The sequence below is a fragment of the Oncorhynchus nerka genome, linkage group LG13, assembly GCF_034236695.1.
Source record: "Oncorhynchus nerka isolate Pitt River linkage group LG13, Oner_Uvic_2.0, whole genome shotgun sequence".
Taxonomy (NCBI): Eukaryota; Metazoa; Chordata; class Actinopteri; order Salmoniformes; family Salmonidae; genus Oncorhynchus; species Oncorhynchus nerka.
Window position 1 is genome coordinate 37,602,762 of NC_088408.1, and position 17,124 is coordinate 37,619,885.

Consider the following 17,124-nt stretch of genomic DNA (forward strand, 5'->3'; position numbering starts at 1 on the left):
GTCAGGTTACAATTTTGTGTTTAACTTTGTTATGTTAGTAAAAAAAAAAAACTCTAACCACAATCCACCTCAAGTGGTTGGAATCTTTTGAACTGAGAGATTACCTGCAGTGGACCCTGCAAAATCTACCACAATGGTATTCCAACAATGTGTTAATAACCTTATCAACATTTAATCATTCAGCTTACAACTAAGCTCTAATGGTTGTGGATTCAACATATCATTTGCAGTGTCATACTCAGTCGATGCATACAATTTAACCCCTGAACTGGAAAGTCCACCATGTGAAATTAAGGATTGCATTGAAAGCTAAGGAGTTATAGGAGAGCTGCTTTACCAAGGGGGGCGGGGTTCAACTGAGTCTCTCTTCCTGACAGCCAGGCAGCCACACACAGGCCAAGGTGGGGGAGGGTAAAATCCAGATGCTCTTTCTCTTCCTGAGACAGACCTGCTGCACTGGGCAAAATGTAATGCATCCTTATAGTCTACTTACTACTCTCATAGAGTTAAGGCCACATGACTATAACAAACTATATCAAACCAATCAATAAAAATGCAGTGTCCACCTGGTAGGGTATTTGTGATGTAATATTTCACCTACTTTCATCTACTTTACGGCGTAGCTATTACTGAGCGGACTATGAACATGCTCTGGTGCTAAAATTAACAAAATGCGGTGACTGACAGAAAGGAAGTTAAGCCAACATGACTTCCTCGGTTAAATTGCCTCTGTACTGTTGACCCAAACAACAAGCACTTGTACTCAAGCCTAGTGTTGCACGGTATCCTGAAAAATCGGTACCTTTTTGATACTAGAGCATGAAAAACTGTTTGGTACTACAATTTTTGTTACTATCGGCACTTCTGTCAATAATGTCTCACCTCGTCTACTGATTGAGAGAGGAACCAAGTCTTTCTATCAACGCAGCCGATGTTCCCTTATAGCACAAGAGTGCCTGCTCCGTGACTACTCCACTTACTCATTGCTAGCTCTAGCCTGTCCTGAGGAACCACTGCACTCACTCGGAGTCTGGGCTGAATCACCACTCATGCTGCACAGAAGTTAAAGGGATACTTCAGGATTTTGTCAACGAAGCCTTTAATCCAGTCTACTTGCCCAGAGTCAGATGAACTCATGGATACCATTTGTATGTCTCTGCATTCAGTATGAAGGAAGTTAAGAGGTAGTATCTGGAAGTTAATGGTATCTACCAGCATGCTAGCAGTTACAATACAGTCATTGTGCTAACGCTAGTTAACAATTGCACTAAAGCTAGTTAGCAACTTCTTTCAAATTGCGCACAGAGACATAAAAAAGGTATGGGCGAGTTCATCTGACTCCGGGGAAGAAGATAAAGGGCTTCATTGCCAAAATCCTGAAGTATCCCTTTAACACACTTGAATAATGCGACACAGCATGTAGAAATGTTGAAACTGTTAATTGCGGTTCGCAAAACAATGTCCATTACAGGCTAGAACACTTTACAATGCAAGAGATACCGGTAGCTTCCAGCTTTGTGGGCTAACTTACCTTGCTAGCTTACAGCTAAAGCTAACATCAATTGATTAACCTAGTACCTTGTTCATGATAATATGCAAACCATAATGTAAAATACTGCTGATTTCAAAGCTGATTGTCACCAAAAACGAATTCACTTTGTGTCCCACTGCCTCATGTCTCTCCAAGTCAAGGGCTGCGGTCCAATCGTGTTTATTTTTTACCTCCTCAGCCCTCGCGCTAGGCACTTTCCCTCGGGGGAATCCCTGTTGAAACCGGATGCAGTGAGATTGCAATTTTAAGTGGCAGTTCAATTAACAAAAGTTGCCCCCTCGGCCCATGATTTAGCTTAAAGGAGTGAGTGAACAACTTTGATAACTTGCAGGGTTGATATTACCCCTAATTCAATGCAAACTGTAGTCAAATGTTAAATTTAATCAACTCGCAGTATTTTGGGGCATTTGAGACAAGGTTGCTAGGTGGCTAGCTAAAAATATATACATAGATGACATTGCTTTAGCTGGGCAAATGGGAATAAAACGCTCAAAATGGCAGACTCATAATGAGGATCCTACAAAACGTAGCTCGCTAGCTAGCGTCATAAACATGTTTTTGGCAATTCTGAAATATTATTGGAATAAATGACCAAACTAGCTAGCCAGCTATGGGTAACTGTAGCTAGCTACCTGACAGGAGTGCTAGCTTACTAGGTACGTTACATCAACAGCTTCAGGTTGATTGTTTTTAGGCTCAACTTTGAGATTTCCATCAAGGACGTTGCCTCTCCAATCATCACTCTACCTCGTTTGGATCACTTGGATGTGACGATGTAAAACGTCATCCATGTGCTGAGGGTTTAGGGCCGAGGGCTGTCCACTTCACGTTTAGACCGCAGTCAAAGATAATCTTTTCTCGAGCCTTGAACTGTCTATGTGTGAATGATGTCATGGGTCTTAAAGAGACAGCGCATACTTCTATAAAATAAGAGATTGCTTCTTCCGTGCAAATGTTGTTGATCAGTAAAATAAAATAAGTCCCAAAATGTAATGAACTCAAAAGATCTGTCTGGATCAAGTGCCATTCTGCGACTTTGGCTAAAACACCTTCTTTTTTTGCTGCATTATCATTTTGGTATCGAGTATCTTGATTAGAGTTCGACCGATTAATCGGAATGGCCGATTAATTAGGGCCGATTTCAAGTTTCCATAACAATCGGAAATCAGTATTTTTGGACACTGATTTGGCAAAAATAATTTACACCTTTATTTAACTAGGCAAGTCAGTTAAGAACACATTCTTGTTTTCAATGACGGCCTAGGAACGGTGCCTCGTTCAGTTTTTTACCTTGTCAGCTCGGGGATTCATTTTGCAACCTTCCGGTTACTAGTCGAACGCTCTAACCACCTGCCTTACATTGCACTCCACGAGGAGCCTGCGTGGCAGGCTGACTACCTGTTACGCGAGGGCAGCAAGAAGCCATGATAAGTTGCTAGCTAGAATTAAACTTATAAAAACAATCAATCTTCACATAATCACTAGTTAACTACACATGGTTGATGATATTACTACTTTATCTAGCGTGTCCTGCGTTGCAAATAATGGATGCAGTGCCTGTTAACTTCTCATTGAATCACAGCCTACTTCGCCAAAAGGGTGATAATTTAGCACTGTCTTGCACCAAACCTAACCATAAACATCAATGCCTTTCTTTAAAATCAATACACAAGTATATATTTTTAAACCTGCATATTTAGTTAATATTGCCTGCTAACATTAATTTCTTATAATTAGGGAAATTGTGTCACTTCTCTTGCGTTCCGTGCAAGCAGTCAGGGTATATGCAGCCGTTTGGGCCGCCTGGCTCGTTGCAAACTGTGTGAAGTCCATTTATTCCTAACAAATAGCGTAATTAATTTGCCAGAATTTTACATAATTATGACATAACATTGAAGGTTGTACAATGTAACAGCAATATTTAGACTTAGGGATGCCACCCGTTAGATAAAATACGGTTCCGTATTTCACTGAAAGAATAAACGTTTTGTTTTCGAAATGATAGTTTCCGGATTCAACCATTTTAATAACCTAAGGCTTGTATTTCTGTGTGTTATTATGTTATAATTAAGTCTATGATTTGATATTTGATAGATCAGTCTGACTGAGCGATGGTAGGTAGCAGCAGGCTCGTAAGCATTCATTCAAACAGCACTTTCGTGCGTTTTGCCAGCAGCTCTTTGCAATGCGTCTAGCATCGAGCTGTTTATGACTTCAAGCCTATCAACTCTCGATATTAGGTTGGTGTAACCGATGTGAAATGGCTAGTTAGTTAGCGGGGTGTGCGCTAATAGCGTTTCAAACGTCACTCGCTCTGAGACTTGGAGTAGTTGTTCCCCTTGCTCTGCATGGGTAACGCTGCTTCGAGGGTGGCTGTTGTCGATGTGTTCCTGGTTCGAGCCCAGGTAGCGGCGAGGAGAGGGACGGAAGCTATACTGTTACACTGGCAATACTAAAGTGCCTATAAGAACATCCAATAGTTAAAGGTATAGGAAATAAAAATTGTATAGAGAGAAATAATCGTATAATTCCTATAATAACTACAGCCTAAAACTTCTTACATGGGAATATTGAAGACTCATGTTAAAAGGAACCACCAGCTTTCATATGTTCTCATGTTCTGAGCAAGGAACTTAAACGTTAGCTTTCTTACATGGCACATATTGCACTATTACTTTCTTCTCCAACACTTTGTTTTTGCATTATTTAAACCAAATTGAACATATTTCATTATTTATTTGAGGCTAAATTGATTTTATTGATGTATTATATTAAGTTAAAATAAGAGTTCATTCAGTATTATTGTAATTGTCATTATTACAAATAAATGGGGGGGAAAAAAACGGCCAATTAATTGGTATCAGTTTTTTTTGGTCCTCCAATAATCGGTATCGGCGTTGAAAAATCATAGTCGGTCAACCTCTAATCTTGATGGTATCGAGTATTGTGATACTAAACCTGCCAACACTCATACAGTTATCCTTCCCTCTACCTAGTGAAAAACATTGTCTCTCACTGCTGTGCAAATGATTAAGCTCAAAACAGGTTTTTCAGGAGACAGATTTCATGTCTTGGCAATAATCGGAACTGACTATTCGTGCATGAAATAAAAACTAATGCATATTCTTTGTTTTTCAGCTTTGGTTCCATAACATCTACCTACAGATGTAGGATTTTAATTTGATCACCCTGATGTTGCAGGAAATGCAAACGTTTAGTGTATTTGAGGTTTAAAAGGGCTTCTAACATTTGTAATTTCCACAGAGAAAATGTCAGATTTGATTTGTATGCATCATAAATGTCCATTCATTATAATCGACACAATAATTCACATTTCCTTTTGCTGCAAGATTATTTACCTTGTCCAATATGTGTGTTTGCAAACAGCACATTTGTAAACCACAACTATGCAGGGAGACAATACTTTGACTGCAAGCTTGCAAACAATATCAAACAAGTCACTTCATTCTAATTCACTAACTCAACACTCAATAGCCTAAATGTTTACTCTCCCTTCATTCACACTCACAAATCACAGAGCAGTGGAGGGTGCTGAGGGGAGGACGGCTCGAACATATGGAGCGCCAGCCATTCCCACAAGCCTGTCCGCCCCAATTAAGGTGCCACCAACCTCCTGTGACACAGAGTCATTGAAGAAAAACCCTCACCCCACTCTCCAAAGAATGGCTAATCAGCAGGCCTTTCCCAGCAAGCAACATATTTGCCCAGCTAAAGACACACATGGTTTCAGTTAGGGGTCTGCACCTATAAACAGTTGGCCATGGCAGCTTATTGGTCAGGAAGTTCAATGTTTACTGCAAGCCAAGACAGGCACAAGCTGCTAACGAATGATACTCTACCCCCAACACCATCAGCAACACCAACACAATCATTGAAGACCAATAGAGAAGTGATTCTAGAAAGTCTAGTAGTCCTGTAAATGGACTGCACTTGGCCCCTTACAATCAGGCTATTGACAAATCACGGTTGTTGAAAGTTCAATATTTGAACATTGTAATAACAGGAATACCACAAACGAACATTCACACATTGAGTTTAAATACATGGAATATCTGGAATATCACCAAATTATTTTTGAATAGATTTAAAGCTGCAATATGTAACTTTTTGGGCGACCTGACCAAAATCACATACAAATCTGAGTTATAGTTCTGTCATTCAAATTGAAAGCGAGTCTACGGTTGTGTCTACACTTAACACTTACATGCGACTTCTGATATCAGAATACGAAGCTCGCAATGAAAAGATGGTTCTAGATGCACAGAAGTCGCTTCGCGGTCTTATTGTGTTCAGATCTGGTTGACCACTTCAGGTGGTCAGGTATGCATTGTGTGCGGATTTCTCCCCAGTCTGGACGCATTCAGGCTACCGAAATCGCATACAGTGGGCGACGTCATCAGCACTCCTCCCACAAGTCTTCAGAAAACGTGTTGTGGGACCGAGAGGGACCTTTTCCTTCTAACATTGGATGAAATACGCTCCTAGTTTGTGGTGTTTGCTGGCCTCATAAGTGCTAGCCGGCCAGCTAATATTTATAGCAATCATTTTTTGTTTGGCTAGATTTATGCCCCCTTTAGCTTTGCTTGCTGGCTAGCTACAGCGGATAGCTGGATACTTAGCTACAGTAGTTAGCTACTGCCATTAGTTGTTGTAGTGTTATTATCATATTTAGCCTATTCCAGTTTGTAGAATGCATACTGGCATTTGAATATAGCGCGGGAACAGACTCAATGTGGACATGGTGGACACATTTAAATGTAAATGTAGACGTGTGACTTGTTCGGAATTCCATGATCAGAACTCCATTATCATAATACAAAATCTGCAAGAACTGTCAAGTCTAGACACGGTCTAAGAAGAGGAAGATCTGTTCTATGTGCACTATTTCTATACTTCCCCATTCTTAAGTTTCGTTTTTGCGTCTTTTACTTTTGGTTTTGTACACCAGCTTCAAACAGCTGAAAATACAATATTTGTGAGTAATTGAAAATATTTGGTGGTTTAGATGGCGCTGTAGGACTATTTTCCATCTTTTGTGTTATTTGTTAACATCTCCCCTTCACGTGAGAGATCGCTATCACCTTTAGCTTGTGGATTCAGCCAATCAGACTGTCCCCATGCACCCCACACTCTGCCCACTCTGACCACTGATCACGTATCCTGTCATTGATCAGATGCCCTTAGCTAGCTCAGCACTGGCCAGTCAGGTCCGTTGCATGCTCTCTCAAGCATATAAGTATTGCCTGGGCCTGAACAGTTTAATTCCATTCCATGAACGTGGGTGGACATATGTGCATGGGAAGCCGGACTACAAAGTAACTTGTTGTTGTTTAGCTTACCTTCGAATATCTCTATGTAGCTATTGCTATGTTATATGCTGAAGTTGTTATTAGTATTGGCTGTTATTATCTCTAGCGTAATTTCTATGTGTAACATCTCAATCCAAAATCATGGGCATTAGTATGGAGTTGGTTCCCCCTTTGCTGCTATAAAAGCCTCCACTCTTCTGGGAAGGTTTTCCACTAGATGTTGGAACTAGAGGTTGACCGATTAATCGGAATGGCCGATCAATTGGGGCCGATTTCAAGTTTTCATAACAATCGTAAATCAGTATTTTTGGGTGCCGATTTTTTCCCCTTCATTTTATACCTTTATTTAACTAGGCAAGTCAGTTAAGAACACATTCTTATTTTCAATGACGGCCTAGGAACGGTGGGTTAACTGCCTCGTTCAGGGGCAGAACAACAGATTTTCACCTTGTCAGCTCGGGGGATCCAATCTTGCAACCTTACAGTTAACTTGTCCAACGCAATAACGACCTGCCTCTCTCTCGTTGCACTCCACAAGGAGACTGCCTGTTACGCGAATGCAGTAAGCAAAGGTAAGTTGCTAGCTAGCATTAAACTTATCTTATAAAAAACAATCAATCATAATCACTAGTTAACTACACATGGTTGATTATATTACTAGATATTATCTAGCATGTCCTGCGTTGCATATAATCTGAATGAGCATATAAGCATACAAGTATCTAAGTATCTGACTGAGCGGTGGTAGGCAGGCGCGTAAACATTCATTCAAACAGCACTTTCGTGCGTTTTTCCAGCAGCTCTTCGTTGTGAGTCAAGCATTGCGCTGTTTATGACTTCAAGCCTATCAACTCCCGAGATGAGGCTGGTGTAACTGAAGTGAAATGGCTAGCTAGTTAGCGCGCGCTAATAGCGTTTCAAACGTCACTCGCTCTGAGCCTTCTAGTAGTTGTTCCCCTTGCTCTGCATGGGTAACGCTGCTTCGATGGTGGCTGCTGTCGTTGTGTTGCTGGTTCGAGCCCAGGGAGGAGCGAGGAGAGGGACGGAAGCTGTACTGTTACACTGGCAACACTAAAGTGCCTATAAGAACATCCAATAGCCAAAGGTTAATGAAATACAAATGGAATAGAGGGAAATAGTCCTATAATTCCTATAACAACTACAACCTAAAACTTCTTACCTGTGAATATTGAAGACTCATGTTAAAAGGATCCACCAGCTTTCATATGTTCTCATGTTCTGAGCAAGGAACTCAAACGTTAGCTTTCTTACATAGCACATATTGCACTTTTACTTTCTTCTCCAACACTTTGTTTTTGCATTATTTAAACCAAATTGAACATGTTTCATTATTTACTTGAGGCTAAATTGATTTTATTGATGTATTATATTAAGTTAAAATAAGTGTTCATTCAGTACTGTTGTAATTGTCATTATTACAAATAAATAAATAAATAAAACCATCCAATTAATCGGTATTGGATTTTTTGGTCCTCCAATCGGTATCGGTAAATCATAATCATAATCGGTTGACTTCTAGTTGGAACATTGCTGCGGGGATTTGCATCCATTCGACCACAAGAGCATTAGTGAGGTTGGACACTGACGTTGGGTGATTAGGCCTGGCTCGTATGCGGCGTTCCAATTCATCTCAAAGGTGTTTGATGGGGTTGAGATCAGGGCTCTGTGCAGGTCAGTCAAGTTCTTCCACACCGATCTCAACAAACCATTTCTGTATGGACCTTGCTTTGTGCACAGGGGCCTTGTCATGCTGAAACAGGAAAGGGCCTTCCCCAAACTGTTGCCACAAAGTTGGAAGCACAGAATCGTCTAGAATGTCATTGTATGCTGTAGCATTAAGATTTTCCTTAACTGGAAATAAGGGGCTTAGCCAAAAGCATGAAAAACAGCCCCAGACCATTATTCCACCTCCATCAAACAGTACAGTTGGCACAAAGCATTGGGGCAGGCAGTGTTCTCCTGGCATCTGCCAAACCCAGATTAGTCCGTCGGATTGCCAGATGAGGAAGCGAGATACATCACTCCAGAGAACGCGTTTCCACTGCTCCAGAGTCAAATAGTGGCGAGCTTTACACCACTCCAACCGACGCTTAGCATTGCGAATGGTGATCTTAGGCTTGTGTGTGGCTGTTCGGCCATGGAAACCCATTTCATGAAGCTCCCGACGAACAGTCCTTGTTCTGACGTTGCTTCGAAGGCAGTTTGGAACTCAGTAGTGAGTGTTGCAACCGAGGACAGTCGATTTTTATGCGCTACGCAGTCCCGTTCCATGAGCTTGTGTGGCCAACCACTTCGCGGCTGAGCCCTTGTTGATCCTAGAAATTTCCACTTCACAATAACTGCACTTACAGTTGACCGGGGCAGCTCTAGCCGGGCAGAAATTTGACAAACTGACTTGTTGAAAAGGTGACATTCTATGAGGGTGCCACGTTGAATGTCACTAAGCTCTTCAGTAAGGCCATTCAACTGCCAATGTTTGTCTATGGAGATTGTCTGGCTGTGTGCTCGATTTTTATACACCTGTCAGCAATGGGTGTGGCTAAAATAGCAAAATCCGGCCTCCGAAGTGGCGCAGCGGTCTAAGGCACTGCATCGCAGTGCTTGAGGCGTCACTACAGACCCTGGTTCGATCCCAGGCTGTGTCACAATCGGCCATGACCGGGAGTCTCATAGGGCGGCGCAAAATTGGCCCAGCGTCGTCCGGGTTAGGGGAGGGTTTGGCCGGAGGGGCTTTAGTTGGCTCATCACGTTCTAGCAACTCCTTGTGGCAGGCCGGGCGCCTGCAGGCTGACTCTGGTCGTCAGTTGAACGTTTTTTCATCCGACACATTGGTGTGGCTGGCTTCTGGTTTAAGCGGGCGGGTGTTAAGAAGCACACTTTGGTGGGTCTTGTTTCGGAAGACGCATGACTCGACCGTCGCCTCTCCCGAGCCTGTTGGGGAATTGCAGCGATGAGACTAGATCGAAATTGGGGGGGAAAATAGTGTAAAATAGAAAAACATTTAAGGGAAAACCACTAATTTGGAAAGGTGTCCACATACTTTGTATCTATAGTGTACTTGTTATTTATGTTGACCATTTGTATAGCCTAATTGTATGGAATTAGGTAACATGTTTATACTCTGCTGTTATTATTATTGGTAGCAATCATGATAGTCGTTACGCCTGTATTACTATGTAGGGATAGTGTACCTATTAAGCCAACCAAAATCTAAGTTTAGACATTTCTAACATATACTGCCCTTAATTTTTGTAAGAAAAGAGGTCATGAAATGAAAGATTAATCTCTCATGTGGAGAGACCAGGGAACCTCTGCACACATAGACAACAGCCACCTTCAAAGCATCGTTACCCATCGCTCCACAAAAGCCACAGCACTTGCAGAGCAAGGGGAACAACTCCTTCAAGGTCTCAGAGCGAATGACGTCACCGATTGAAGCGCTATTAGCGCGCATCCCGCTAACTAGTATAGATCATATTGAACAATATTGCTTTATTGTCATTTACATTCTGTATAGAGGGAGTGCTTTTTGTGCTACTGTACGCTTTATGCACACCTGAGATAAATGTAAAATTTTCAAAAATGGCATCCATGTATAACAATGCAAGTTTAATTTAAAAGTAATATAATATCAAATGCATTTAAAATATATTATCTTATTGTAGTTCACCAAGTTATGTTGCTACTGTAAGACTGACATGCAGGAACAACTGCTAGCATGAAAAATAAATATTTTCAATTGGCATGAAATAGTCGTGAATGCTATTGAAATATGCTATCATGTGCATAAATCAGCACATTAATCTATTACTTTTAGATAGAGTATGATCACTTATCTGAGAAGGTACTAAAAATATCTGGAAAATGTGTTCCTCTGAGGGTCACCTCAACACCCCAAAAATGTTCCAGCTTTGAAATTGGCCACTAGTTGGAACTTACACATAATGGCCTATAACTTAATAATAAAACATCTGATTGGGTTAGAAATAAATAAGTTATGGATATAACAACAAGATAAATTAGTTGTACATTAAACAGCAGAAAATGTCATTTTTCTAAATCCAAAGATGGAAGTGGGCTTAGTTGGTACATGCGCATAATAGGAACGCTTACTCTAATACCTAGTTATTAGATACATTCCTTAACTAATGTGCTATTGCAGTTCTGTTCCATTTCTATTCCCTGTTGTAGGCCATTTGATATGCATAAATACATTTCGCTTTATTCATTCCATTCCATGTGTATATTCATTATTCCTTTCATGTCTATTACACAACCATCCCCATGTACATCTCCTTATTCCCCCCTAGCTGGGTCGTTCTTTTTCACCTATAATGTCAATTTCTATGCATAATATGGGTCATATCATTAAAAGTACCAGAGAGACTACTCTGGAAATGTGGTGTGTTTGAAGTAGGGCTGTCAAAGGATTAAAATAATTAATTGCGCTTAATCGCATGAATTTCAGTAGTTAATCATGATTAAATACATTTTTGAATTTGCTCAAATCTGGCCCTAAAGAAAGATTTTTCATTTAAAAAGCAGTGCATTGGGCCTCCCGAGTGGCGCAGCGGTCTATGCAACATGTGGCTGCGTCACTAGGGATCCTGGTTCGCGCCGGGCGCATGCACGCTGACACGGTCGCCAGGTGTATGGTGTTTCCTCCGACACATTGGTGCGGCTGGCTTCCGGGTTAAGCAAGCATTGTGTCAGGAAGCAGTATGGCTTGGCGGGGTCGTGTTTTTCGGAGGACACACTGCTCTCGACCTTTGCCTCTCCCGAGTTCATACAGGAGTTGCAGCGATGGGACAAGACTATAACTACCAATTGGGGAGAAAAATGGGAGAAAAAATATATATAATAAAAGAAACATGGAGCATTGAGTTACAGGCATACTATGCTTTGATTGTAAGGCACGGAAACACAAAATAATCTGTATCAGAAACAAAATGAACCCAATGTTTAGGCAGACCAACCCTCTCTTATCAATGTTCTTGAAGTTATTCACTTGCTCGCAGGCGCAGGCACACACACACACACGCACTGTTATAGCTTAATTCAGCCAGGCATTCTAAATGAGTGTTCTCACAATTTCTGATTGGAGGGTTGAGTAAAGGAAAAAAGAACCGTCTCTATGGATACAAAGAACAAAGATCACTTATAGTGGAACTGACAGTGTTTTAACTACTTTTCAGATATGGAACAGACAATCATAATATCAGTCACAAAGATCAAATTTCCAGTTTATGCTACAAAACCAACTTTATAAGAGGTTTTAAAAATAGGTTTTATTTGCCTCAACATTCTAATGAGGTACACTAAGGCATTGTTGGCAGAATAGATGGATACAGTTCAATGCATGATTAATATTATTCACCCATACATTTCTTGGTAGTCCAAAAAATATTCCTATCAGGTTGTAAATCACAGCTGGCCAGGTACACTGTTTGCTGCCTCCATTTGGGATGCACTGTTTCAGTTTCAATGACTCAATATGTTGGACAATAACGGATGAATGTAACTAAGGCTGGGAATGTCAACACAATCAAACTAGCAAGGGCAATGATCACAAGTAAGTCATAATGTGGTTAATAGTCTAGCGCATCAACAGTGCATTCGGAAAGAATTCAGACCCCTTGACAATATTCCACATTTTGTTACGTTACAGCCTTATTCTAAAATTGATGAAATAAAACATTTTCCTCATCAATCTACACACAATACCCCATAATGACAAAGCGAAAACAGGTTCAGACATTTTTTCACATGTATTAAAAATAAAAAACAGAAATACCTTATTTACATAAGTATTAGTACTAGTCAGGATCGAGGGAAAGATGAACGGAGCAAAGTACTGAGAGATCCTTGATAGATCCTTGCTCCAGAGTGCTCAGGTCGTCAGACTGGGGCGAAGGTTTACCTTTCAACAGGACAACGACCCTAAGCATACAGCAAGACAACGCAGGAGTGGCTCCGTGACAAGTTTTTGAATGTCCTTGAGTGGCACAGCCAGAAAAAAACACACGGGGCCTAGCGTTAGCTAGATAGCTAACTAGCCGCTAGGAGATAGTCAAGTCATGCCATTGGAGGAGTGGTTGAGTGACTGACTTTTTCCCCTCATATTGTTTTTCGGTAGCTATACACAGCTAGAGATGGAGATGTTATTTGGTTTGCTAGCAAGAACTTGAATGACTGTTATTCAGTTAGCATATCTCTGGCATTTGCATAATCCCTCTGGCTATCTACTCCGATTTCAGAGCACTTTCATCTGAATGTGCCAAAGCGCAGAATAACTGATGAATGTATGCAAGACAGTAAACGCAGGCAAAACAATAGTTAGTCACGGATACTCTAGATAATATGTTAACAGCCTAGCTAACCGGCTCTGCTAGGATGAGTAAAATGGTCAGAGTGAGGTGTTCTCTCATTTGTGTCTGGAAGCAGCTAGCTAGCAAGCTACAATTTCCCATCGTTTATCAGTACAATTTTGACAGCCAACTACAAGCTGAAAAAGTTTGAGACGGTTTATCTAGTGTTCCTTCAGTATATTTGAGGAAATACTTATTTTCCACCATAATTTGCAAATAAATTCATAAAAAATCCTACAATGTGATTTTCTGGATTTTTTTTCTCATTTTGTCTGTCATAGTTGAAGTGTACCTATGATGAAAATTACAGGCCTCTCATCTTTTTAAGTAGGAGAACTTGCACAATTGGTGGCTGACTAAATACTTTTTGCCCCACTGTATATACTGTATTCTATTCTACTGTATTTTAGTCAATGCCACTCAGACATTGCTCGTCCTAATATTATTTTACTTTTAGATTTCTGTGTATTGTTGTGAATTGTTAGATACTACTGCGCTGTTGGAGCTAGGAACTCAAGCATTTCTCTACACCTGCAATAACATCTGCTAAATATGTGTTTGTGACCAATACATTTGATTTGAAAGTGAATAATGGCAAGCCTGTGTGGCAATGGCTTGTTTGCATAAAGGCCTACTGTAGCTCTGGTTGGCTATGGTGCACCAGTCTGCGTAGACTCCGGTCCTGGACAAGACATATGATTTTATTACGTTTTATTTACTGCAGTGTCTATTACTTGTCCAAACGCACGGCCGTGTTCCCACTCCATATTGATATAGAATTTTCACAAATGCCTTATTATACGTAATTCCCAAACATTCTACGAATTTATGAAAATGTGAAAATGATCTAAGTGATCGCTTGTCAGACATTTTTAAAGAAAGTGTCATATTCTTCCTGGGGGTGTATATGAACAGATTTTAATACGATTTCAGGTTGGTAAAATGCTGTCATTTCCACTTTAAACCTATCCAACAATGTTGTGAATTTCACAGAAGACAATAACAATAGGTCAGCCAGGTCTGAGTTCATGTAGGCTGTTAAATCTAGCCTAGATAGGCTACTTCAACATGAACTAGTCACAAGCTGCTACAACAAGAATTGGGATAAAAATCTTTTTACCTGAGAACTAGAACAAAAACAGTAGCTAAATGGAATAAAATGTTCTGAATTGAGAGAAGTTTGAGTTATATCAAGAGGCACTCAGCCATGGATTTGTAAACATTATTTTGCTTAGCTAGCTCACTAACATTAGCATAACTAGCTACTTCAGTACAAAAATATGTTTTTGCTGTTATTTATTTTTTACATTTAACTAGGTAAGTCAGTTAAGAACAAATGAGTATTTACAATGACGGCCTACCGGGGAACAATGGGTTAACTGCCTTGTTCAGGGGCAGAATGACAGATTTTTACCTTGTCGGCTTGGGGATTCGATCCAGCAACCTTTCGGTTACTGGCCGAATGCTCTAACCAGTAGGCTACCTGCCTCTCTTATTTAAAGAAAAGCCTGGCAAAGTGTTTATAGTTCAACTTTCTGTACATTTTCCTTCAGAATGGTTGCTTAAAGCTGCACGCACAGGGGAGTTTTGAAACAGACAGCGCTACCAACGGGTCGCTGCCACCGGGTCATCACTAGTTACCACAGTCACAAGGTAAAAAAAAAAAAAAAACCTATTTCTACCATTTCTCTTCTTACAATCTGATTTGAAACCTAACCCTAACCTTAAACACACTGCTAATCTTATGCCTGTCCGTTAAACTAAGACCAAAAAGCAAATAGTTGTTTCATGAATCTTTACGATATAGCCAATTTTGACATTCTGGCTGTGGTGAAGAAAGAAAAGAAGATGCGATTAGCTGTGTCAAACAACATTTTACTGCAATAAAAATGTAATACTTTGGCAGTCCTAGTTTGAAGAGTTTTCAACAATATGTATATAAAAAAAATAATAATAATAAGTCAAATCAAAAAGGATACTTTTGAGATATTAATATTAATATTTTGGAGGTTGAAAAATTAATTGTATTTCAGAATCTAGACATACTCCAAATTTGAGAGAACACTATAAGGAGTATAGACACCCAGATGTTGTCTGTATCATGTACTGTTCACAGAACATAGGGTCTTACATGAGGTATGTATAGGTAAAAAAGGGCCTAAAATGGCCACTTTGATCATGATTTTCAAAAAAAAAATGGTTTGTGATAGAAAAGTAAAAATCATGTCAAACATCCTTTATACCAATTGAGATTCTATGTAAGAATTGCCAGAACAACCTGAGATACCCTAAATATTTGCAGGCTGTCCTGGCATGGAATCACCCTATAATTGTATCAACATTTACGAACAAGGTTAGTCATGTGTCAAATCCACCCCTACACATGCTCCCCTGCACCTATACATATGAAAGCTGTCAAACCTTTCATCTGAAATTCTCCTGAAGGGACATTTAAATGAAGAGCTTGGTCAAGTCTGCTCAGATGATCAAACTAACTAACATTCACTAAAATGATCTGTATCAAACAAACAAATATAAATCCAATAGAATAACATACACATTAACATATAGCCGAATTGAGAGAATGTGTAAAAAAAACTATTTCATTTCCATTCTATAGAAGGGAAGGTGAGAGTACAGGACAGGCTACTTTTAGTTGAATTGCGTTTGACTCATCAAGGTAATTCGATTCGTGCATCAATACAATTCATATAATGTAGGCTAGTCTACAGGAGACTTTCGATTAACCTACTTATTATAGGTTGGGCCTGTGCTATGCCATTCGGTACTCCTAGTTAATAAGTCTCTAAGCAATATTTGGAGAAGGCCCATCAATGCAACGAACGGAAAGACAGTCCATCATAATCGCAAAGCAGTGTTTTGTGTGTAACACGTTTAACGTTAGATGCTGGGACCAAATTGTAACACAAAGTGTTACTTTTTCGAAGCATCGAACGTCACCGTAAATTACCAGCAAAACTATCGCGACTTGCGAGCTGCTATGTTTAGTTACCAAGCTAACTAACTTTTTGACAAGCGTAAAACTATTTCAAGGTTCTTTGAAGTTACAACACTTGATATAATCATATTGGCGTAGTAACTTAGTTGTGCTCTCAGAACACCATGGATGACGAGGTTTTTTCAAGAAATCTCAATGGAAAAATGTAGCTACAGTGTAGCCTATAAGCTACAAAACATGCACGTCAGCTTTAAAATGTACGGTGGAACTATAAATGAAATGTACACAGCTAAATATTATTACAAATGTAATAACACATTCATGCTGGACACAACAAATCGCACATAGACTAAATAGCTCGCGAGATTGCCTACACCAGTTGCAGTCAAACACTTTTTCACACTTGAAAAGCCGACAGCCAGAACGTCTTTTCTGCGTTTTCTTTTTACCAGAGGGATGTGGAGTCGCACACGTATTTCGAGCATGTTAGTCGGGAAGGTTTGACCGAATATCCATCTACAGTAACTAAACTATTACTTCAAACCACTTCTGGGCCTATTCTGAGGCATTCGCTTACCGTCTCCGCCGCCGCTCCCCGGGCCACCTTCAACACCCGAGACACAGCCACCGAATCTCCACAGGGCCGTGGTGCTGAAAGAAGAGCGGAGGGAGGGGGGGACTTCGTGAACGGAGTTTCTACGGCACTCTGGACTTCTCTGTTTTGACTCGAGTGGGGGGTTACTACAGCCCCCCGCTGTTTCAGAGACACGGGAATTATTTTGACAGCTCTTCTTCTTTACCCCCTCTACTCCCACTTTATTTTCTCTTTTCTTTTCTTACGTCCAACAGACACCAATCAAAATACTGTCACAGAATATGGCGGCTGCATATGCG

General features: G+C 40.3%; 1 protein-coding gene across 16 annotated transcripts in view; it reads right to left on the bottom strand.

Moving 5' to 3' along the window:
• The window catches only part of tab2 (TGF-beta activated kinase 1 (MAP3K7) binding protein 2), a 68,986-nt gene extending 51,862 nt beyond the window's left edge, over positions 1-17,124 (bottom strand). For 6 of the 16 annotated variants that reach the window (XM_029676956.2, XM_029676960.2, XM_029676959.2 and 3 more), the window contains exon 1: positions 16,808-17,123. The gene's annotated coding sequence lies outside the window, so the exon portion shown is untranslated. Of the gene's footprint in view, positions 1-16,807 lie in introns of all 16 variants that reach the window. The other 10 variants (XM_029676967.2, XM_029676965.2, XM_029676964.2 and 7 more) reach the window with 2 other exon arrangements.